We start from the raw sequence: 18,881 nt of genomic DNA on the forward strand, positions 1-18,881 counted from the left end.
CTGTTTTGTTTCACTTATTTTCAGAAATAAAAATAGAATTTTTTACTTATTTATGGCTCAAGAAACGACCCAGGCGAAACAAGTTGCCATTTCTGAAAACGGCTTGTGGCCATTCTTTCACTGGTTACTATCGACTTTTAAAAACATGACTTATCAAACACTTTCAATTCCGTTTCTGTTTCTAGAAACGGAAATTTATGATTCTGCCGTTTCTTGAAACATAAACGATAGAAACATTATCAAACGGGCCCTTAGAGTTGTTGGGCCAATTCCTTTTAGTGGGAGTGCGGGCCTAGGCTATATAGCCTATAGGGCCATAGGCTTTCGTGAATTGTCCTTTCTGTTATATCACTCTTTTCCCTTTTGTGGCTGATCACGCACGATAGTGTCGTTTCGAATCACTCTCCACTGGCCGCTAAGATTTTCGAACTGGATCCTCTCCGTACCATTGGAGGCCCAACGTATGTATGATAGATGCGAGAATCTAAGCATGTACACAAGGCCTTTGGTGCCATAGGAGAGGTTTTAGGCCTTCTACTTATAAGGTTCTTGTTATTGTAGGGTTTGGGAGGGGCAAGTATACTTAGTCTTACTCCCCACTCCACAGAAAAAACTGTTTCCAAATTTTAACCTTTTCACAAGTCACAACTATAGTTTCGTTTAAATAGAAAAAGTTCTTTTTGGCTTAGGATCACATGTTAAAACGGCTTAGAAATTAACATGATCAATAATATTTATGGATCATGTTGCAATGCATAATATAGTTTTAGACAATCAATTTATACCTAGGAAACCCTTTTGAAGGAACCGTCAGTCCCTTTTGTTTGGAGCAGAATCTGCCATAGGGCAAGGAGTAACTCTCACGGAAATATGGATTAACTCAGAGATACTTCAGAAGCTCACTTTTGATCTAGGGAATTTTTTGTGACCCTTAAGTGTGGTGCCAGTTTTTTTGAAAGTGTATAAAACTCTAGCTAATGTAAAAAGTAGGCTAGCTCCCAACGCTAAATAGGTATTGTTCTTTGCTTTCATAGTAGAAGCAACCTTGACAAACATTAGGTACACCGCTACCCGATTTGATCACACAATTTCGGCAAACAATAGTATTACTGCTGCCCCTTTTGTACAACCTTAATCTTAATCTTTTTCTGTTTATATCAAAAAAAAAAAAAAATCATTATTTTATAAAATTGTCAAATAACTAGAAAGATCAGTTTAACCAAGTGGATTAAAGTGCGTCACGTCTTTCTTTGCTGACAACCTGACAAGGTTTTTTTCTTCATGGTTTGACTTTTCTTTGTTAGAGTCAGCTTTAGAATCATATTCATAGGCCTTCGACCCTAATATAGATGACAACTCTACTTTTTTCTTCTCTCCCAAAATTCTCTTCTTGAGGCCATAGAAGAAAATCTATTGTTCCCAGACTAGCTCCTTTCTTCTGTTCTTCTTGTTGTGAGAATGTTAGGGTTTTGAAACCAAAAGTGTGTTGGCAAGTGAGGGTTTTGGAACCAAAGAACTTTGAAGGGAGATCATCTCCTCATTGCATGGGCAAAGTGTTGTAGAGGAAAGGTTAAGTTCCTTGGTGTTGGCTACCTTTCTCTTAGAATGACTAACACTCTACCCGGGTTCTGTGCGCAAGTGTGCCAGAGCCTTCTGAAGACTCAAGAAATATTTGACCACCTATCAAGCAAAGTGGACTTCTCCTTATGCATGGATTGCTCCAAGGACTTTAAGATTGTGAAGAAGAGATGAATGATAGTATTGACAACCTTCCAAATTGGAAATGGTATTGAGAACGATGATGGATTACAGTGTCCTAAAAACTTTAAGTGTTCTCAAAACATGAAAGGGAAAATGGAACTAAGCCTATCTATAGAAGTAAAAAAACGCAATGAGTGCGTGGATTTGTTTTAGTTGTTGATGATCATTCCTTGATCACTGCCAGAAGTCCCTCAAAAGCTTTTCTACCAAAAAAAAAAAAAAAAAAAAAGTCCCTTGAAAGTTACGTAACTGCCACTCTTGCAGTTTTTGTAACTGCTCCAACTTGTCCCCACGTTCCGAAGGAAAACTCTAAGACATTTGTCTTTCAGACGGAGGGAAGAAATTATAATCTTGACACGTAACTTGAACCTTGACCACATTGGTGTGATAATTTTGCCTTCCTTTATATTGATTGACCGTTCCTCTGCGATCGCAACATTATTCATTCGGCTTGCTTGGTCGAAACAGGGGTACCAACACTTGGGATGTGCTGAACTTAAGGTACTCGAGGTAATTGTTTTCCTTTTCCATGAGATGGAATATTTATTTTTTATTTATTTATTTTAATTTTAATTTAATTTTGTTTTTAAAATACCTTATACCAACATTAAGGCTGGTTGTAATTTTAAAGAAATTAGAAAATTTAATTTAATTTTCTGTTGCATTTCCCAATGAATCCAATAATTATGACATATCTAATGTTGATATAGCAATTCTATCACCTTTGGGTAGGTGATACATGATTTGGATTAGTAAAGTGTCTAATTTCATACTCTAATTCAATCAAATATTTTTTGTGCATTGACATGCATACCATGATTGTTCATGCACACTTAAATTTACCTCTACACACATTTGGGATTCATCCTATGTATGAATCACCTTAATAAGTCAATCAAGAAAATTTTATCATTTTAATTTAGTTGAAACCCTAGAAATTACACTTGAAGATTAAACTCTTCTGGGGTAGCCCATGGATTTAGGGGATGGTATTGACATCGGTATATACCGATTCAAATAGGTGTGTATCGATTGATTTGGCCTTGCTTTTTTTTAAAAGTATATTTTTTTACTATTTTACCCCTAAAACGATATAAATAATTGATCTGGATTGGTTAAGAATCGGGGATTGATCTCCGTCGATACCAATATGATATGTTTGATATGATATCAATACTTGAAACCATGAGGTAGGCCCTTATCGCTGCATTTCTTAAAGTGCGAATTGGATTAGAGAAAAAGTCAATTAGGTTAACTTTAGTTTAGGCTTATGTACACGTTTGAGACAGACTCTTAATTAATTACCTGTCACTCTCAAAAGCACTAATTAAATGACAAGAAGGCAACACCATTCATTAATCAAACATTACAAAGTCTCACATAAAACACGCACCCATCAATAATATCACTACATAATGAAGTCAAACAGCTCAAGAGTCCCATTTTTCTTATGATTCAAGCCCTCTTAGAAAACGTATATATTAAGTAAACTAAAATAGTTTAAAGACATGGATGATCCCTCCCTGCCCACCCTAATCAGCAATAGTTATGGTCATTTCCTACCCAACTTCCATCAAATTTACTAGGTCCATCTCAATTTTTTGATTTATTATTGTTACACTCCGCCTTCACTTACCTGAAGGTTGATGTTTTGGATACGATCTCATATCCAACAATTTAAGATAAAAAATTTATAAAATAAACTAAAATCCACGAGTATTTAAATAAATAGTAAGGTAGTACAATTGTGGATTTCTAATAATACGTATCATGTTTACACAAATAGAATGTTTAATCCTGTCTAAACATAGTTACAAATAATTACCCGCAGAGTTACATAAAACATATACACAAAAGTGTCAAAAGGTAAGGATGATTTCTACTTCTAGTTTGGAGAATCCTGAGGAAAAACATTTTGTCTCCACCAAGCTGAAACAATATGTCAATAGCTCTAGTAAACTAAAGTCATCTTTTATTAGCTATTAGGTTTAAATCTCCTCTTTTGTAGCTTCGCTTTTTGCATATGCCCACATAAACAGTGATGCTAGAGTTCTCTTTCAGAAGTTTTCTCGTTAGGAATTTTGATCAAGATACACGCTTCCCGAGGCACAATGCCCTGTCTAGTTCTAAGGAAATCAACTCTTACTTTTCATTTGTATCACTTTTCACACTTCATTTAAAATTGTGATATTTGTCAACATATGCCAAATTAAAAAAAAAAAGTCTCAACTCTAAATCAAGAATACAAGGAACCCACAGACTTACATAAGGTCCAACACCGTAAAAGAAGAGTTTCTTATTTTTCAAAAGAGAGTCCCATCTCAAGACACAGGTTGGTTTCTTTTTTTTCAATAGAGTTTTTATGTATTCAAGATTGGTACCTTAATTAAAACTCTTATTTTCACATATTAAGCAGCTGAATCGTATGGTCAGTAGCCACAAACCAAAGTAGGACTTCATCCTTAGCAAGCTCAAAAACAAAAAGAAAAACAAACTCAAACAAAGGGAGAAATAAAGGGAAAAAGCAAAAACAAAAAGAAACTGGTTTCCTTCCCCCACACATAAGTCAATCAATGTCCTCAATGCATGGAAAATATTAAAAACAAATACAATGCAAGGGGGTCATACCTGATTAAAAGTTAGTCATCAGTGTAAAGAGGTTCATAGAGATCCATGACCTCTTCACTAGTGTGAGAGTAGCGGCCGGAGATCAATGACTTCATGAGTTGCCATTCCGTCCTCTCTCTTCTCTTTTCATGAGGGAGGGGGTTTGTGTCGTGTGTGCTTCACTCGCGAACCCTACACCATCGTATCGCCGCTCAGAGATACATGGAGGTCTATTTCACAAGGGTGTAAAGTTCGTCATTCTAGACGAGGGTTTGATGATGGTCCAATACGGGAATCGAGATCATACAAAAGGGTTTGGAGTTGCCACTTAAGATTATGGGCCTAGGACCTGGGGGTGGGCCTAATTTCGAAGAAAATGGCCTGAAAGTTGGTTTGGTCCGGAGATTTAGGGTAAGTGTCAGTTACAGAATTGGGAAGGTGTTAAGCACCCAATCTGCCCGGTTCAACCAGTCTTTCTACTAGATGCTTAAGAACGAACATTTTCACAATTATTCCTATTCCACATGCATGGCTAAATTATCAAACATATATACATTGACTGAATTTAAACAACTATTTATACTAAAACAAGGTATATATAAAATCTACATGATAACAATTCGGTTGAGAAACTGCACCTGAACTTTACCCTTATTTCGGGTCAAGAGGGGTGGGCCCCTGATTAATACCGTCTCGAATTATCTTTCGGATTCTCCTGGCTCAGGGGAATATGGTCTTGACCTCCAACTTTGTTTCTCGAGAGATTTTGATTCTGATGATATTTGGGCAGAGTTCCGGCTAGGAACGGTTACTTTCCGATTTGGATTCAGATAGAGTTTCGACTAGGGAAGGCTATTTTTGGGCTTCGAATGAGGTGGCACTCTGACAGAACTTTCACTAGGGATAGGCTATGGAAGGGATAGACTGAGTGTTGGGAAACATGTCCACATTCCTTGCTATGTTTTGGTGTTAACAAACAAACATATGTCTTTAACTTGGTTTAATAAAATGTGATTAGCTTGAAGAAAGTGTAATTAGTTTGAAGAAACACTTAGAAGGTCAAATCAAGACATCAAGGTTTGAACTCATGCAGACATGACCTTGAAGCTTAAAGACATTCAAGACCCAAGATAATAAAGAAATTCAAGACCGAAGATGAAGACATCATGACCCATAATGATGAAGATATGAAGACCCAAGATGAAAGACTATAGGATAGAGAATATATTTTATAATTTGTACACACATTGCATACACACGCACCTCATGCATCATACTAGAATGACCTTAGGTGGTGGAGTGCAATATGCTCTAGTAAAACTGTGAAAACAGATTAACCTGACTCAAGGGTATTTTGGGTAATCTTAAAGTCAGTATCAGGAGATGAAACCTTCATAGAAGTTGTAGAAAATTGAGTCATGATTCCAACACAACTAATCTCAGGTCAATCCGAGATTAGACCAAAAAATTATGGTCAAAACACTGATGACTAATCAGTATGACAGCTTTCTGTCAAAACAGTCTGTCATGTTGGCGGTCGACCGGCTGAAAGCCCAGGTCGATCGGAACTATCCGAGACCATAGCTGGTCGACTGGTAGAAAGTCTCGGTCAACCGGTGCCTCCCTGAAAAAGCTCCAATGGCTAGTTTTTGACCTCAACGGCTCTTTTCGGTCAACTGTCTACCGATGGCGATCGACCGGTGGTCCTAGAATACGACCGTTAGAGCCTGATTTCCTATCTAAAATGATTCACTAAGCTCACCTATAAATACCCAAACCACTCTTAATTAAATAGGTATTAAGAAAGAGCATTAAGAGCATTATTGTAAGCATTCAAGAGTTATTAATATTATTCTATTCTACTTGAGTCGTTCGATTACTCTAATCCCAACAAAAGGCTCAAGTCTCAATCAAGTCCTTCACTCTCTCCTGTGCAAGTCAAAGCCATAAGAGACGACTTTACAAAAGGTGCATCATTCATCTCTCATTTTTATCATTTGCACCACACTTGAGGTATTCCTCTTATTCCACTACTTCTTATTTATTTCTGTTTTTACAATTGTAGACTGTACTTAGGATTATAAGGATTCTCTTATCCTAAGAAGAGGAAGGTGTTTCTCTACCACCAAAAGAGATTGTAAAAACGCCTCTCTACCTATAGAAGAGATTTGTAAGGATACTTTTATCCGTGAAAAAGATTGTAAAGGTTTTCTTCCTTACCTACCGTACTGAAAGGGAGAACTAGTGGAATACCTTACAAGAGGATTCTTGTAGGGAGTGGACTAGACTCGGATTGAGTCAAACCACTACAAATCTTATGTTGTGTGATTGTACCTATTTTGTTTATTCAGCATCGTTTTTAACTTGCAATCACACTTGGGACCTATACATCGAAAAGAGTTAATTTCCACTAGTATAACCTATTCACCCCCCTCTAGGTTATTTCAATCAGTATCAGAGCGGGAGCTTAATTTATTTAAGACTATATCGTCTTAAAAGTGAGTTAAAGACCATGACCACATTCCAAGGACCACCAGAAGGCATGAACGCCTCGAGACCCCCTTACTTTAATAGAGAGAACTTTTCCTTCTGGAAGTGCAGATTCAAAAATTTTGTGTGTGGTCACAACATTCTTGTATGGAGAGCCATAGAAAATGGACCATACATCATCACCAAAATAGTTGATGGAAATACAGTATCGAAAGATGAAGGGGAATGGATAGCTGAAGACATCACTCTCATCCAGTACAACTTCCGTGCAATCACGTTCCTTCAGTGTGCCCTCAACAAATAAGAGTTCAACCGAGTCATAGCATGTGACATAGCTAAAGAGATTTGGGATATGCTTCTTGTCACACATGAAGGTACAACAGAGGTAAAGGAAAGAAAGGTAGACCAACTCGTTTCTGATTACGAATCATTCTTTATAAAAGAAAATGAATCAATAACTTCAATGTTTACAAGATTTACTGATGTTGTGAACAGTCTCAAAAGTTTAGGCAAAACTTATACTGACGCTGAAAAAATCAAGAAAATCTTAAGAGCCTTGCCTGCAGTTTGGAGACCCAAGAAAACAGCAATAGAAGAAGCCAAAGACTTGACGAAAATCTCTTTGGACTACTTGCTTAGATCTCTACAAACTCATGAATTAGAGTTGAACGCCGACAAACCAAATCCTGAGAACAAAAAGAGAACCATAGCTCTAAAGTCAACTCAAACTATCAAAGAAGTAAGCGATGGTGAAAAAGATGAAGAATTCGATATGGAAAAAGAAATTTCACTCATCACGAGAAAGTACAGGTTCCTAAAAAAGAAAGGAAGATTTCAACACAAGAATAAATCTTATGGAGACAAATCCTATGGGGAGAAAGGTAAATCTAAAATTAAACCCAAGAAAATCTCTTCTAATGATATAATCTATTTTGAGTGTAGAAAGCCTAGACACTTCAGAACCGAATGCCCACAAAAACCAAAGAAGAAGGCTTATGCAGCCACATGGGACTCAAGTGATGAAGAGGAGAAAAGTGAATTTGGAGAAGAAGTCACCAAGCTCGCTTTGATGGCCATTGGAGATGAAGAACAAAAGGTATGTCGAACTCAACCTAAATCATTAATAAGGGACTCTAATAAGGAGCTTCAAGAAGCCTTCGAGGCCTTGTATGAAGAAAGTATCAAATTAGAGTCTGATAAGAATGAACTTGAAAAAGAGGTTGATACACTAAATAAGAGAGTGGATGCACTAACCTCAAAGGTGAGTGAACTGGAGGAAGAAAACTTCAAGTTGAACTCCACCTTTTGCACCTTTACCCAAGGGCAAAGGAACCTTGACAATCTTCTTGGATCTCAAAGGAAAGGTCCAAATGAAAGAGAAAGACTGAGTTACAATGGACAAAATCCATCTAGAAATGAGAATCCAAGAAGGGGTGACCAAAGAAACCAACCATCTACCTCTTACATTAAATGTAGTTTTTGCAAAAAGATAGGACATTCCATAAACCAGTGTCACTCCAAGAAAAAGAAGAAACCCAATTCTCAAACTAAGAGACCAAGAGTTAGCCATGCCTACTATTACACTCCCCTAAGAAGGCAATATAGGTCTCAAGAGGACTCTAGGCCTATGCCTAGGTATAGAAAAACCTAACCTCAAAGAGAATACTCTATTGAGAGGCCCCAAAGACAATACCAAGGGTATGAGAACTACCCTCGGGAGACTTATAGACCACAAGGAAAATACCAAGATCAAGGATCCTATAGATTTCAAAGATACTATACTCCTCAAAGATCAAATGGACCTTATGAACATCAAAGGACCCAAAGAAACCCAAAGTCATCCCAAAGGCATAACCAAAGACCTAAAAAGTACAAAATCATTTGGGTTCCAGTAGGAAAGTTTGACACTAACATTAATGGACCCATGAGATTATGGGGACCAATGTACGATTAAATTTCTATTATAGGTTTGCTTGAAGAATAAGGTGGAAGCTGAATGGGTCATCGATAGTGGATGCTCCAAACACATGACATCCAATAAGAACCTAGTCTCAAGCTTACCGGACTACGACGGAGGATGGGTCTCCTTTGGAGATGACAGTAGAGGAAAAATTTATACTATTGGAAAAATAAGACTTGGAGGTATTTCAATCTCGAATGTTTACTTTGTGAAAAATCTGAATTATATTCTCCTAAGTGTGAGTCAGTTATGTAGCATTGGATATAAAGTAGAATTTAATGTCTCTCATTGTTGCATTAAAGATGCAAATGATAATTCAATACTAAAAGGGTCTAGGAAAAACAATATCTATGTTTGTATGCTTGACGAATCAAGTTCCTTGAATGCATGCTTGGTTTCTAACCATAGTGAGTTTTCATTATGGCATAGAAGACTTGGATATGTAAATGTCAAGTTAATTCAAACCATTGCATCCAAGGATCTTGTGAGGAACCTCCCTAAAATCAAGTATAAAATAGAAAATTTTTGTGATGCTTGTCAAAAAGGCAAACAAACCAAGGTCTCCCACAAGTCGAAGAATATTGTCTCTTCCTCTAGACCATTGGAACTACTTCATTTAGACTTATTTGGACCTATCAATATATCTAGTATGAGTGGTAAAAATTATACCTTTGTAATCGTTGATGACTACTCTAGATACACTTGGACTGTTTTTCTGAAAAACAAAAATGATGCCTTCGATGAATTTGCAACTCTATGTAATAGACTGCAAAATTAGAAAGGGTATACTGTAACCTCTGTGAGGAGTGACCATGGAGGAGAATTTGACAATATAAGTCAATTTGACTTATATTGCAACAAGCATGGTATTGACCATAACTTCTTCGCTCCTAGAACGCCTCAATCTAATGGAGTAGTTGAAAGGAAAAACAGGTCATTACAAGAAACAACTCAGGCTATGCTTAATGAGTATTCATTGCCTAAGTATTTTTGGGCTGAAGCTGTAAATACAGCTTGTTATGTGCTAAATAGGATAATTCTCAGACCTTTACTTTCTAAGACCCCTTATGAACTGTACTTTGGTAAAATGCCAAAAGTAGACGACTTTAGAGTTTTTGGGTGTAAATGCTTCATCTTAAACACCAAAAACTATCTTGGAAAATTTGATGCGAAATCTGATGAAGGAATATTCTTAGGATATTCACTCAACAGTAGGGCATATAGAGTTTTTAATAAAAAATCATTAATGGTTGAAGAATCTATGAATGTACGATTTGATGAGTCATTAGCTAATGACTTAAACAAATCTCCTATTGATGATGATGATATCATGATTGATGATCTTAAGAACAAAGTTAATGATATTTCTCTTGATGATTCAAATGATGTCACCATTGAAAAAATGGAAACACCTCTTAAGGAAGTCATCTCGCATAGGAATCATCCCTTAAAAAACATCATAGGGGATCTAGATGGAGGAATCCAAACTAGATCTAAAACCTGAGAGGTATACAATCATACTGCATTTATCTCAAGAATAGAACCCAAGAACATAGAAGAAACACCAAAAGACAGTGATTGGATTATCGCTATACAAGAGGAGCTTTACCAGTTTGAAAGAAGCAAGGTATGGGAACTTGTCCCAAGACCTAACCACCACACCATCATTGGTGCTAAGTGGGTCTTTCGCAGTAAACTGGATGAAGATGGGAACATAGTAAGAAACAAAGCGAGACTAGTTGCCAAAGGGTATAATCAGCAAGAAGGAATAGACTATGATAAAACCTATGCGCCAGTAGCAAGGTTAGAGTCCATTAGAATGCTACTAGCTTTTGCATGCCATAAGGACTTTAAACTATATCAAATGGATGTCAAAATTACCTTCTTAAATGGATACATTCAAGAAGAGGTATATGTAGCTCAACCCCCTGGTTTTGAAGACCCTAAGTTTCCAAACCATGTCTATAAACTTGAGAAAGCCCTGTATGGCCTTAAACAAGCCCCTAGAGCTTGGTATGAGAGATTAAGTAATTTCCTGATAGAAAGTGGCTTCTCAAGGGGGAGGATTGACACAACCCTGTTTGTGAAGAACTTAAAGAATGACGTACTCATTGTTCAAATCTATGTAGACGATATCATCTTTGGCTCAACCAACGAGAAAATGTGTACCGATTTCAGTAACAAGATGAGCAATGAATTTGAAATGAGTATGATGGGAGAGTTAAATTTTTTCCTTGGACTTCAAACAAAACAAACTGATAATGGAATTTTCATAAACCAAAGCAAGTACATCAAGGAGCTGCTAAAGAAATTTGACATTAACAGTCATAAATCTTCAGACACTCCGATGAGCTCATCCTTGAAACTAACCAAGGATGAGGATGGCACTTCTAAGGATGTAACTATATATAGAGGCATGATTGGGAGCCTTCTATATCTAACGACAAGTAGACCTAACATCATGTACAGTGTATGCACATGTGCTCGGTTTCAAGCTGATCCTAAGAAATCTCACCTCACAGCTGTAAAAAAAAATTTTAAATATTTGAAAAGCACATGTGATGTTGGGTTATGGTACCCCAAAAACCAACCCCTTGACTTGGTCAACTTTTCAGATGCTGACTTCGCAGGCTGCCATATCAATAAAAAAAGTACCATGGTACCTGTCACTTTCTCGGCTCTTGCCTTGTATCTTGGTTTAGCAAGAAACAAAACTCCGTTGCTCTATCTACCACCGAAGCTGAATATATTGCAGCTGGTAGATGTTGTGCCCAAATCCTTTGGATGAAGCAAACTCTCCAAGATCTTAGAGTGAGTTTCGAATCTTGCCCAATCATGTGCGATAACACCAGTGCCATAAACTTGAGTAAAAATCCCATTTTACACTCAAGGGCAAAGCACATTGATATTTAACACCACTTTCTACGAGACACCATTCAAAATGGCAATGTTTCTCTAGAATATATTAAAACCGAGAAACAACTCGCAGATATATTCACTAAACCACTAGGTGAAGAGCGTTTTAGCTTCCTAAGGAAGGAGCTTGGCATTTGTAACCCATTTGGTTGAATAAATAAACATTCCTTCATGCTTATTTATTTCAAAAGCCCAGACTTGAAAAATCCTTTCAAAATTCACAATTTTCTAGGTTTTCAAGCAATTTTGGAGTCTTCTGGTCGACCGCCTCAAATCCCTCGGTCGACCGCCTCTAATCGAAGGGATTACCGGTCGACCTCCTCTAATCTTTCGGTCAACCTCCTCTAACTGAAAGGATTACCGATCGACCACCATAATCTATCGATCGACCGGCGCCACCAAAAAAATTGATTCTGAACTCCTTTAAAATCGATTTTTTTAACCACTGTCTCATTTGAAAAGCCCTTTTTGGGCTAAAACCCTATTTCGACTATTCCTTCCCCAAAACCCTAGCTTATAACCCATTTCTAACCTAGATCTCTCAAGATCCTCTCCCTTCCCTCCGAAAAAAAAAACCTTGCATCTCTTCTCCTCTTCACCTTTCATCATCATGGACTCTCACCGCCCCCACAGAGGTAAGAAAACAGTAGCTCAGAAGGGAAAAAGGAAGGCCTTTGACAAAGATATCTGGTTCTCCTCCTCCATTGCTCAAGAATCATGGGATCTCTACATCTCTTGACACATAGAGCAAGGCAGAACCATCAATTCCGACTCTTTGTCCAGGTATGACATCAAAGACCTATTTGATGCTTTGGGATGGGGCAACATTCTCAAACTAAAGTTTAACAGTTATCCCCACCTTGTCAAAATGTTCTTTTGCAACCTTACTTTCTCTGGTGAAGCACAACCTTCTAGTCCATTCCTATGTTAAGGGAGTTCCTATAGATATAGACATTCTGATATTAGGAGAAATCCTAGACATCTCTGTGGCAGGGGAACTCAAATACTACCAACCCAAGACCTATATAGAACAATTCATGTATGTTGACTGTGTCTACTCTAGCATCATGAAGGAATATGCTAATACTCACAAGATTAAGGCTAAGGAACTCACCGATATAGGGAGGATTGTAAATCTCATCATCTCCTACAACATCCTCCCAAAGAGTGGTCATGGAGATGAAGTCTCCCCATTTTATGCTTATCTCACCTACTGTGTTTGTAAGAATGTGAGCATCAACCTTCCTTACATTCTGCTCAAAACCATGATTATCCATGGTGATAGACTTCAAAAGGGAAATCTTCCCTATAGAAGGATGATTTTCCAAATCCTGGACCACTTTCATGTGGATTTTTCTGGTGACTCATTTGAACCTTTTCCTCAAGAGATCAATCTTTCCACTATTCGCAGGATGCACCTTCTTCCCAAGCAGACCACTAGCTCCAAAAAGACTGATGCTGGACCCAGCCAGCCACAGCAACAAGGAAGTGATGATACATCAGCCTATGCGACCGTTGCCGATCTTCAGAAGGTTAGGAACATCATCCTTGCCCAATTGGTGAAGATGGAAAGAAAGCTGAATGAGATTCTCAAGCTCCTACGCAAAGACGAGGAAGATGAAGATGAAGGAGAAGAAGAAGAAGAGGAGGACACAGAGGATGAGGATGCAGAGGATTAGGATTTTTATATAATCTTACTAAACTCTTACCCTATTTTTATCTTGTGGAACTTAGTCTTTGTTTTAGTCTTTTATGTTACTTTTTGAAATACTTTGAGATACAAAGTTGAACCTATGATAATTTTCTGTGTTATGTTAGTTTAATTTTTCTTTGGCATATACTCAAGGGGAGCATTTTAATAACTTGTGTAGTTTTGATTCCCTTTTGGCTGTTGACAAAAGGGGGAGAAACATCTATAAACATCTATCTTTATAGTATCTATCTTTGTTGAAATGACAAGTATCTATCACTGAATTAAAGTATCTATCTTTGTTGAAATGACAAGTATGTATCACTGAATTAAAATATCTTATTGAACTATCATTGAATTAAAATATCTTATTGAACTTTGCACTGTGCTACTATCATTTCTTGTATTTGGTTATATTGCCTGTGTTTGTTTGTCATCACCAAAAAGGGGGAGATTGTTGGGAAACATGTCCACACTCCTTGCTATGTTTTGGTGTTAACAAACAAACATACGTCTTTAAATTGGTTTGATAAAATGTGATTAGCTTGAAAAAAGTGTAATTAGTTTGAAGAAACACTTAGAAGGTCGAATCAAAACATCAAGGTTTGAACTCATGCAGACATGACCTTGAAGCTTAAAGACATTTAAGACCCAAGATAATAAAAACATTCAAGACCGAAGATAAAGACATCAAGACCCATAATGATGAAGATATCAAGACCCAAGATGAAGACCATAGGATAGAGAATATATTTTGTAATTTGTACACACATTGCATACGCACGCACGTCATGCATTATACTAGAATGACCTTAGGTGGTAGAGTGCAATATGCTCTAGTAAAACTGTGAAAACAGATTAACCTGACTCAAGGGCATTTTGAATAATCTTAAAATCGATATCAGAAGATGAAACCTTCATAAAAGTTGTAGGAAATTGAGTCTTAATTCCAATACAACTGATCTCAGGTCAATCTGAGGTCAGATCGAAAAGTTATGGTCAAAACACTGATGACTGGTCAGTATGACAACATTCTGTCAAAACAGTCTGTCATGTTGGAGGTCGACCGGCTGAAAGCCTCGGTTGACCGAAACTGTCCGAGACCATAGCCGGTTGACCAATAGAAAGTCCCGATCGATCAATGCCTCCCTGGAAAAGCTCCAATGGTTAGTTTTTGACCTCAATGGCTCTTTTCGATCGACCAACTACCGATGGCAGTTGACCGATGGTCGCAGAATACGACCGTTAGAGCCTGATTTCCAACCTAAAATGCTTCACTAAGCTCACCTATAAATACCCAAACCACTCTTAATTAAATAGGTATTAAGAAAGAGCATTAAGAGCATTATTGTAAGTATTCAAGAGTCATTAAGATTATTCTATTCTACTTGAGTCGTTCAATTACTCTAATCCCAACAAAAGTTCTCAATCAAGTCCTTCACTCTCTCCTGTGCAAGTCAAAGCCATAATAGAGGACTTTACAAAATGTGCATCATTCATCTCTCATTCTTATCATTTGCACCACACTTGAGGTATTCCTTTTATTCCACTACTTATTATTTATTTCTGTTTTTACAATTGTAGATTGTACTTAGGATTGTAAGGGTTCTCTTATCCTAAAAAGAGGAAAGTGTCTCTCTACCTCCAAAAGAGATTGTAAAGGCACATCTTTGCTTGTAAAAGAGATTTGTAAGAATACTCTTATCCGTGAAAAAGATTGTAAAGGTTTTCTTCCCTACCTATCGTACTGAAAGGGAGAACTAGTGGAATATCTTACAAGAGGATTCTTGTAGGGAGTGGACTAGACTCAGATTAAGTCGAACCACTATAAATCTTGTGTTGTGTGATTGTGCCTATTTTGTTTATTCAATGTCGTTTTTAACTTACAATCACACTTGGGACCTATACATCGAAAAGAGTTAATTTCTACTAATATAACCTATTCACCCCCTCTAGGTTATTTCACTGAGGTGGCACTCTGACAGAGCTTCCACTCAGAATGGCTATTTCTAAAAGGATTCCAAGAGCACTCGGACAGAGCTTCTGCTGGGAATGGCTATTTCTGAAAAGATTCCAAGGGCACTCAGACAGAGCTTCGGCTGGGAATGGCTACTTCTGAAAAAATATGGATTGACCTAAAAATGGATTGAAGATCCTCAAAGCCCCAAAGAACACTTTGAAGATCCGAGCAGAACTCTGGATTTTGACAAAGATCTCTTCGTAGACCCGAAGAACCTCAAGGGGGGAGGGATTTCTACTTTCGGTAAAGATCAAGAACACTGAAAAACATACTATTTTTGAAAAAAATGGATTAAACTACAAACTTAGATTGAAGATCTTCAAGATCTCGAAGAACACTTTGAAGATCCGAATAAAATTTTGGATCTTGACGAAGATCCGAACAAAATTTCAGATCTTGACGAAGATCGTTTCAAAGACCCGAAGAAACTCAAAGGGGGAGGGGAGGAGGAGAGAGGGCAGAGCTTCACTTCCTAAGTGGGGTTGTGATTTTTTGATCTGTTTTTTCTCTAGGAGGGGGGTATTTATAGTATTTTCGGACCCAAGGGGAGGAGAGAGAATTCTTTTAACCACTAGACAAAAGGGAGTTTTGGATTAAAGTGGGTGAAAAGGGTTTTTTAACCAATAGACAAAAGGGGTTTTTTGGAAAAAAGAGAGAAATTTTAGCCAATGGGGGAAAAAAGTGGGTTTTTGGACTGATAGGAGGTTGTAGCATAGGGTACACTAGAGGAGTAGTGCATACGTGGAAATGGGTGAAGAGGAAATTTCTTCACCCATCGGGCCAGTGGAACACAAGTCCCGGCTGTCGATGGCGGCACATAAGGTTGGGTTGAAAATGCACGGGGCATAATTGGCACGGATGCATGGATGGGCAGGCAATATGCATGGGCTAGGTAGGCACAGTGCACGGGTGGGTAGCAGCTGTGCACGGGCTGGGCAGCAGCTATGCATGGGCTTGGCAGCAGTTTTGCATAGGCTGCAGCAGGCAGGGGTGCAGGCTGTAGCCAGAGGGGGTGCCAGCAGCATTGTGCAGGGGCATGAGTTGGGTTATGCAGGGGGCACATGCAATGCTGTACGGGGCTGCTGGTTGGCAGGCCAGCGTACACAGCATGCGTGCGGGCTGGCCTGCGTGCATTACGCGAGCAAATTATAGAATTTTCTGACAACGATTGCGAGAGATCCGATGGTCCAATTTTGACGTGCCATATATCATCGGAATCGTATTTCTAAGTACTATCCATCCGTATGGTCATCTTGACCAAATTCCTTCATACATAAAAATTCAAATTTGGACCCTCTTCTCTCCCGCACGAGGGTTTTTGGGGTTTTCAGGTGGGGGATGAATTTGGTGTATTTGGGTAAGTAGGGGATTTTTCAGGTTTTCAACAGGCTTTCCAATGTGCACAGCATACGTACGGGAAAATATAATTTTTTGAGGATGATTGGGAGAGATCTGATGGTCCAATTTTGACATGCCATATATTATCAGAATCGTATTTCTGAGCACTATCCATCTATACAGTCATCTTGAACATATTCTTTCATATGTAAAAAGTTAAATTTGGATACACTTCTCTCCCGCATAGGGGTTTCCAGGGATTTTAGATAGGTGGGAAATGTTTCCAGGTTTTCCAGGTCAATTATCATCTCTTTTGATAGAAAGTCAAAAGTCACATCCAATATCCGCATTTCATCATAGCCATAGGAGGGTGAAAAAATTGGGTGTCTATAGAATGCCCCTCTTTGACCGAGGCTTGTGCCAACGGCCGAAGGGCAAAGAAAAGAACGACCACATTTTATCACCCGGAACATGTACTGTCGTTATTTTTCTCATTGATGACGGAGTTGAAAATGCAATAGATAATATCTCTTAACTATTTTAGAGTTTTAGGACTTACCTGGGTTGCCGATTGTAGGAAAGAAATTTGCTGCTCTTCCAATCCTGCAAAAGATGTTAGTACTTTGATCTTTGACTTTTCCTTAGTTGGGCTTTATATGTGCTAGTTCAGGGAATTTGGTCTCCAGGTGGATTCTTTTGAACTGGACTGGGCTATCTGGTCTTTCAGACAGGTTCTTTCGAACCGAGCTGGTCTATTTGGTCTTCCAGGTGGGTTCTTTCGAACTAGGCTAGGCTATTTGGTCTTCTAGGCTGGTTCTTTTGAACCGGGCTGGGTTATCTGGTCTTTCAGGTGGGTTATTTTGAACCAGAATGGGTTATTTGGTCTTCCAGATAAGTTCTTCGAACTGGGCTGGGCTATCTGGTCTTGTCAATTATAGGAAAGAAATTCGCTGCCCTTTCAACCCTATAAAAGACATTAATAATTTGATTCTTGATTTTTTGACCTTTGATTCTTTGATTCTTTTAGTCTTCTTTCGATTTTTAATCTTTTGGACTTTTGAATTTGAATTTTGACCTTTGAGATAGAATCTTGAATTTGGACTTTGATTTGGATTATTGAATTTTGACCTTTGAAATAGAATCTTGAATTTGATTTTTCTTTGGATTTTTAATCTTTTGGACTTTTGAATTTTGACCTTTGAAATAGAATCTTGAATTTGGACTTTGAACTTTGAGCCTTGATTTGGAATATTTTTTTTTTTTACCCATAAAATGGTCCCCCCTTGTTTATTCCTCATTTTAACTTTTCGGAGTGGGGAATGATTTGTGAGTGAGTGAGTTCGGGTTTTTGAAATCCTCTTGAAGATTCAAGCCATTTTGCATCTTTTCAGGTTTCTTCAAATTTTTTTTGAAGATCTTTAGGTTTCCTTTGAAGTTCTTCATCTTTCTTTTAAAGATCTTCACAGTTCCTGAGGAAGGAGTCATTTGGAGAATTTGAAATTTTTGTGGGCTTTTTTACAATTTGGAAAACTTCTTGGGGTTTTTTGTGATTTTGAAAAATATGGCTGAAAAAAAAGAAAGAGAAAGACTTGTGGAGAAATCCAGCTGGGGGGTTGTAGTAATTCTTCTCAAAGGGATGAGGATCAGGCTGATTTGTACTCTAGACAGACTCTCCACAATACTCGGAATCATATCTGCAACTCGACATGGAGTTCTTAGGTAAGTCTTTACATTTCATTCATCTTTTATTTTGATCATCCCCCCTTTTTTTATGTTGTTTTTGTTATTTTTTTTTATTTTTTATAGACTCTTTATTTCCATTAGCATGGAGGGAGGGAACCACCTACCTTGGCCCTGTATGGCCACCCGAACATAATTCGGTCATGGTATAAGATACTTCCTCGTAGAGTGAAGGAGATGGTTGATTCATCATGCCTGTGCTAGTTAGCCCTTATAGAGACCCAAAATTCAATTTGACATTGGTAGAGGCCTTGATGGAGCGGTGGTGGCCGAGTACTCACTCATTTCATCTTCTTATTAGTGAGATTATCATCACACCTCTATGCTTCTATGCTCTGAAGGGCGTTCCTTTTGGGGGT

This window comes from Macadamia integrifolia, chromosome 9, assembly GCF_013358625.1.
Source record: "Macadamia integrifolia cultivar HAES 741 chromosome 9, SCU_Mint_v3, whole genome shotgun sequence".
NCBI lineage: Eukaryota > Viridiplantae > Streptophyta > Magnoliopsida > Proteales > Proteaceae > Macadamia > Macadamia integrifolia.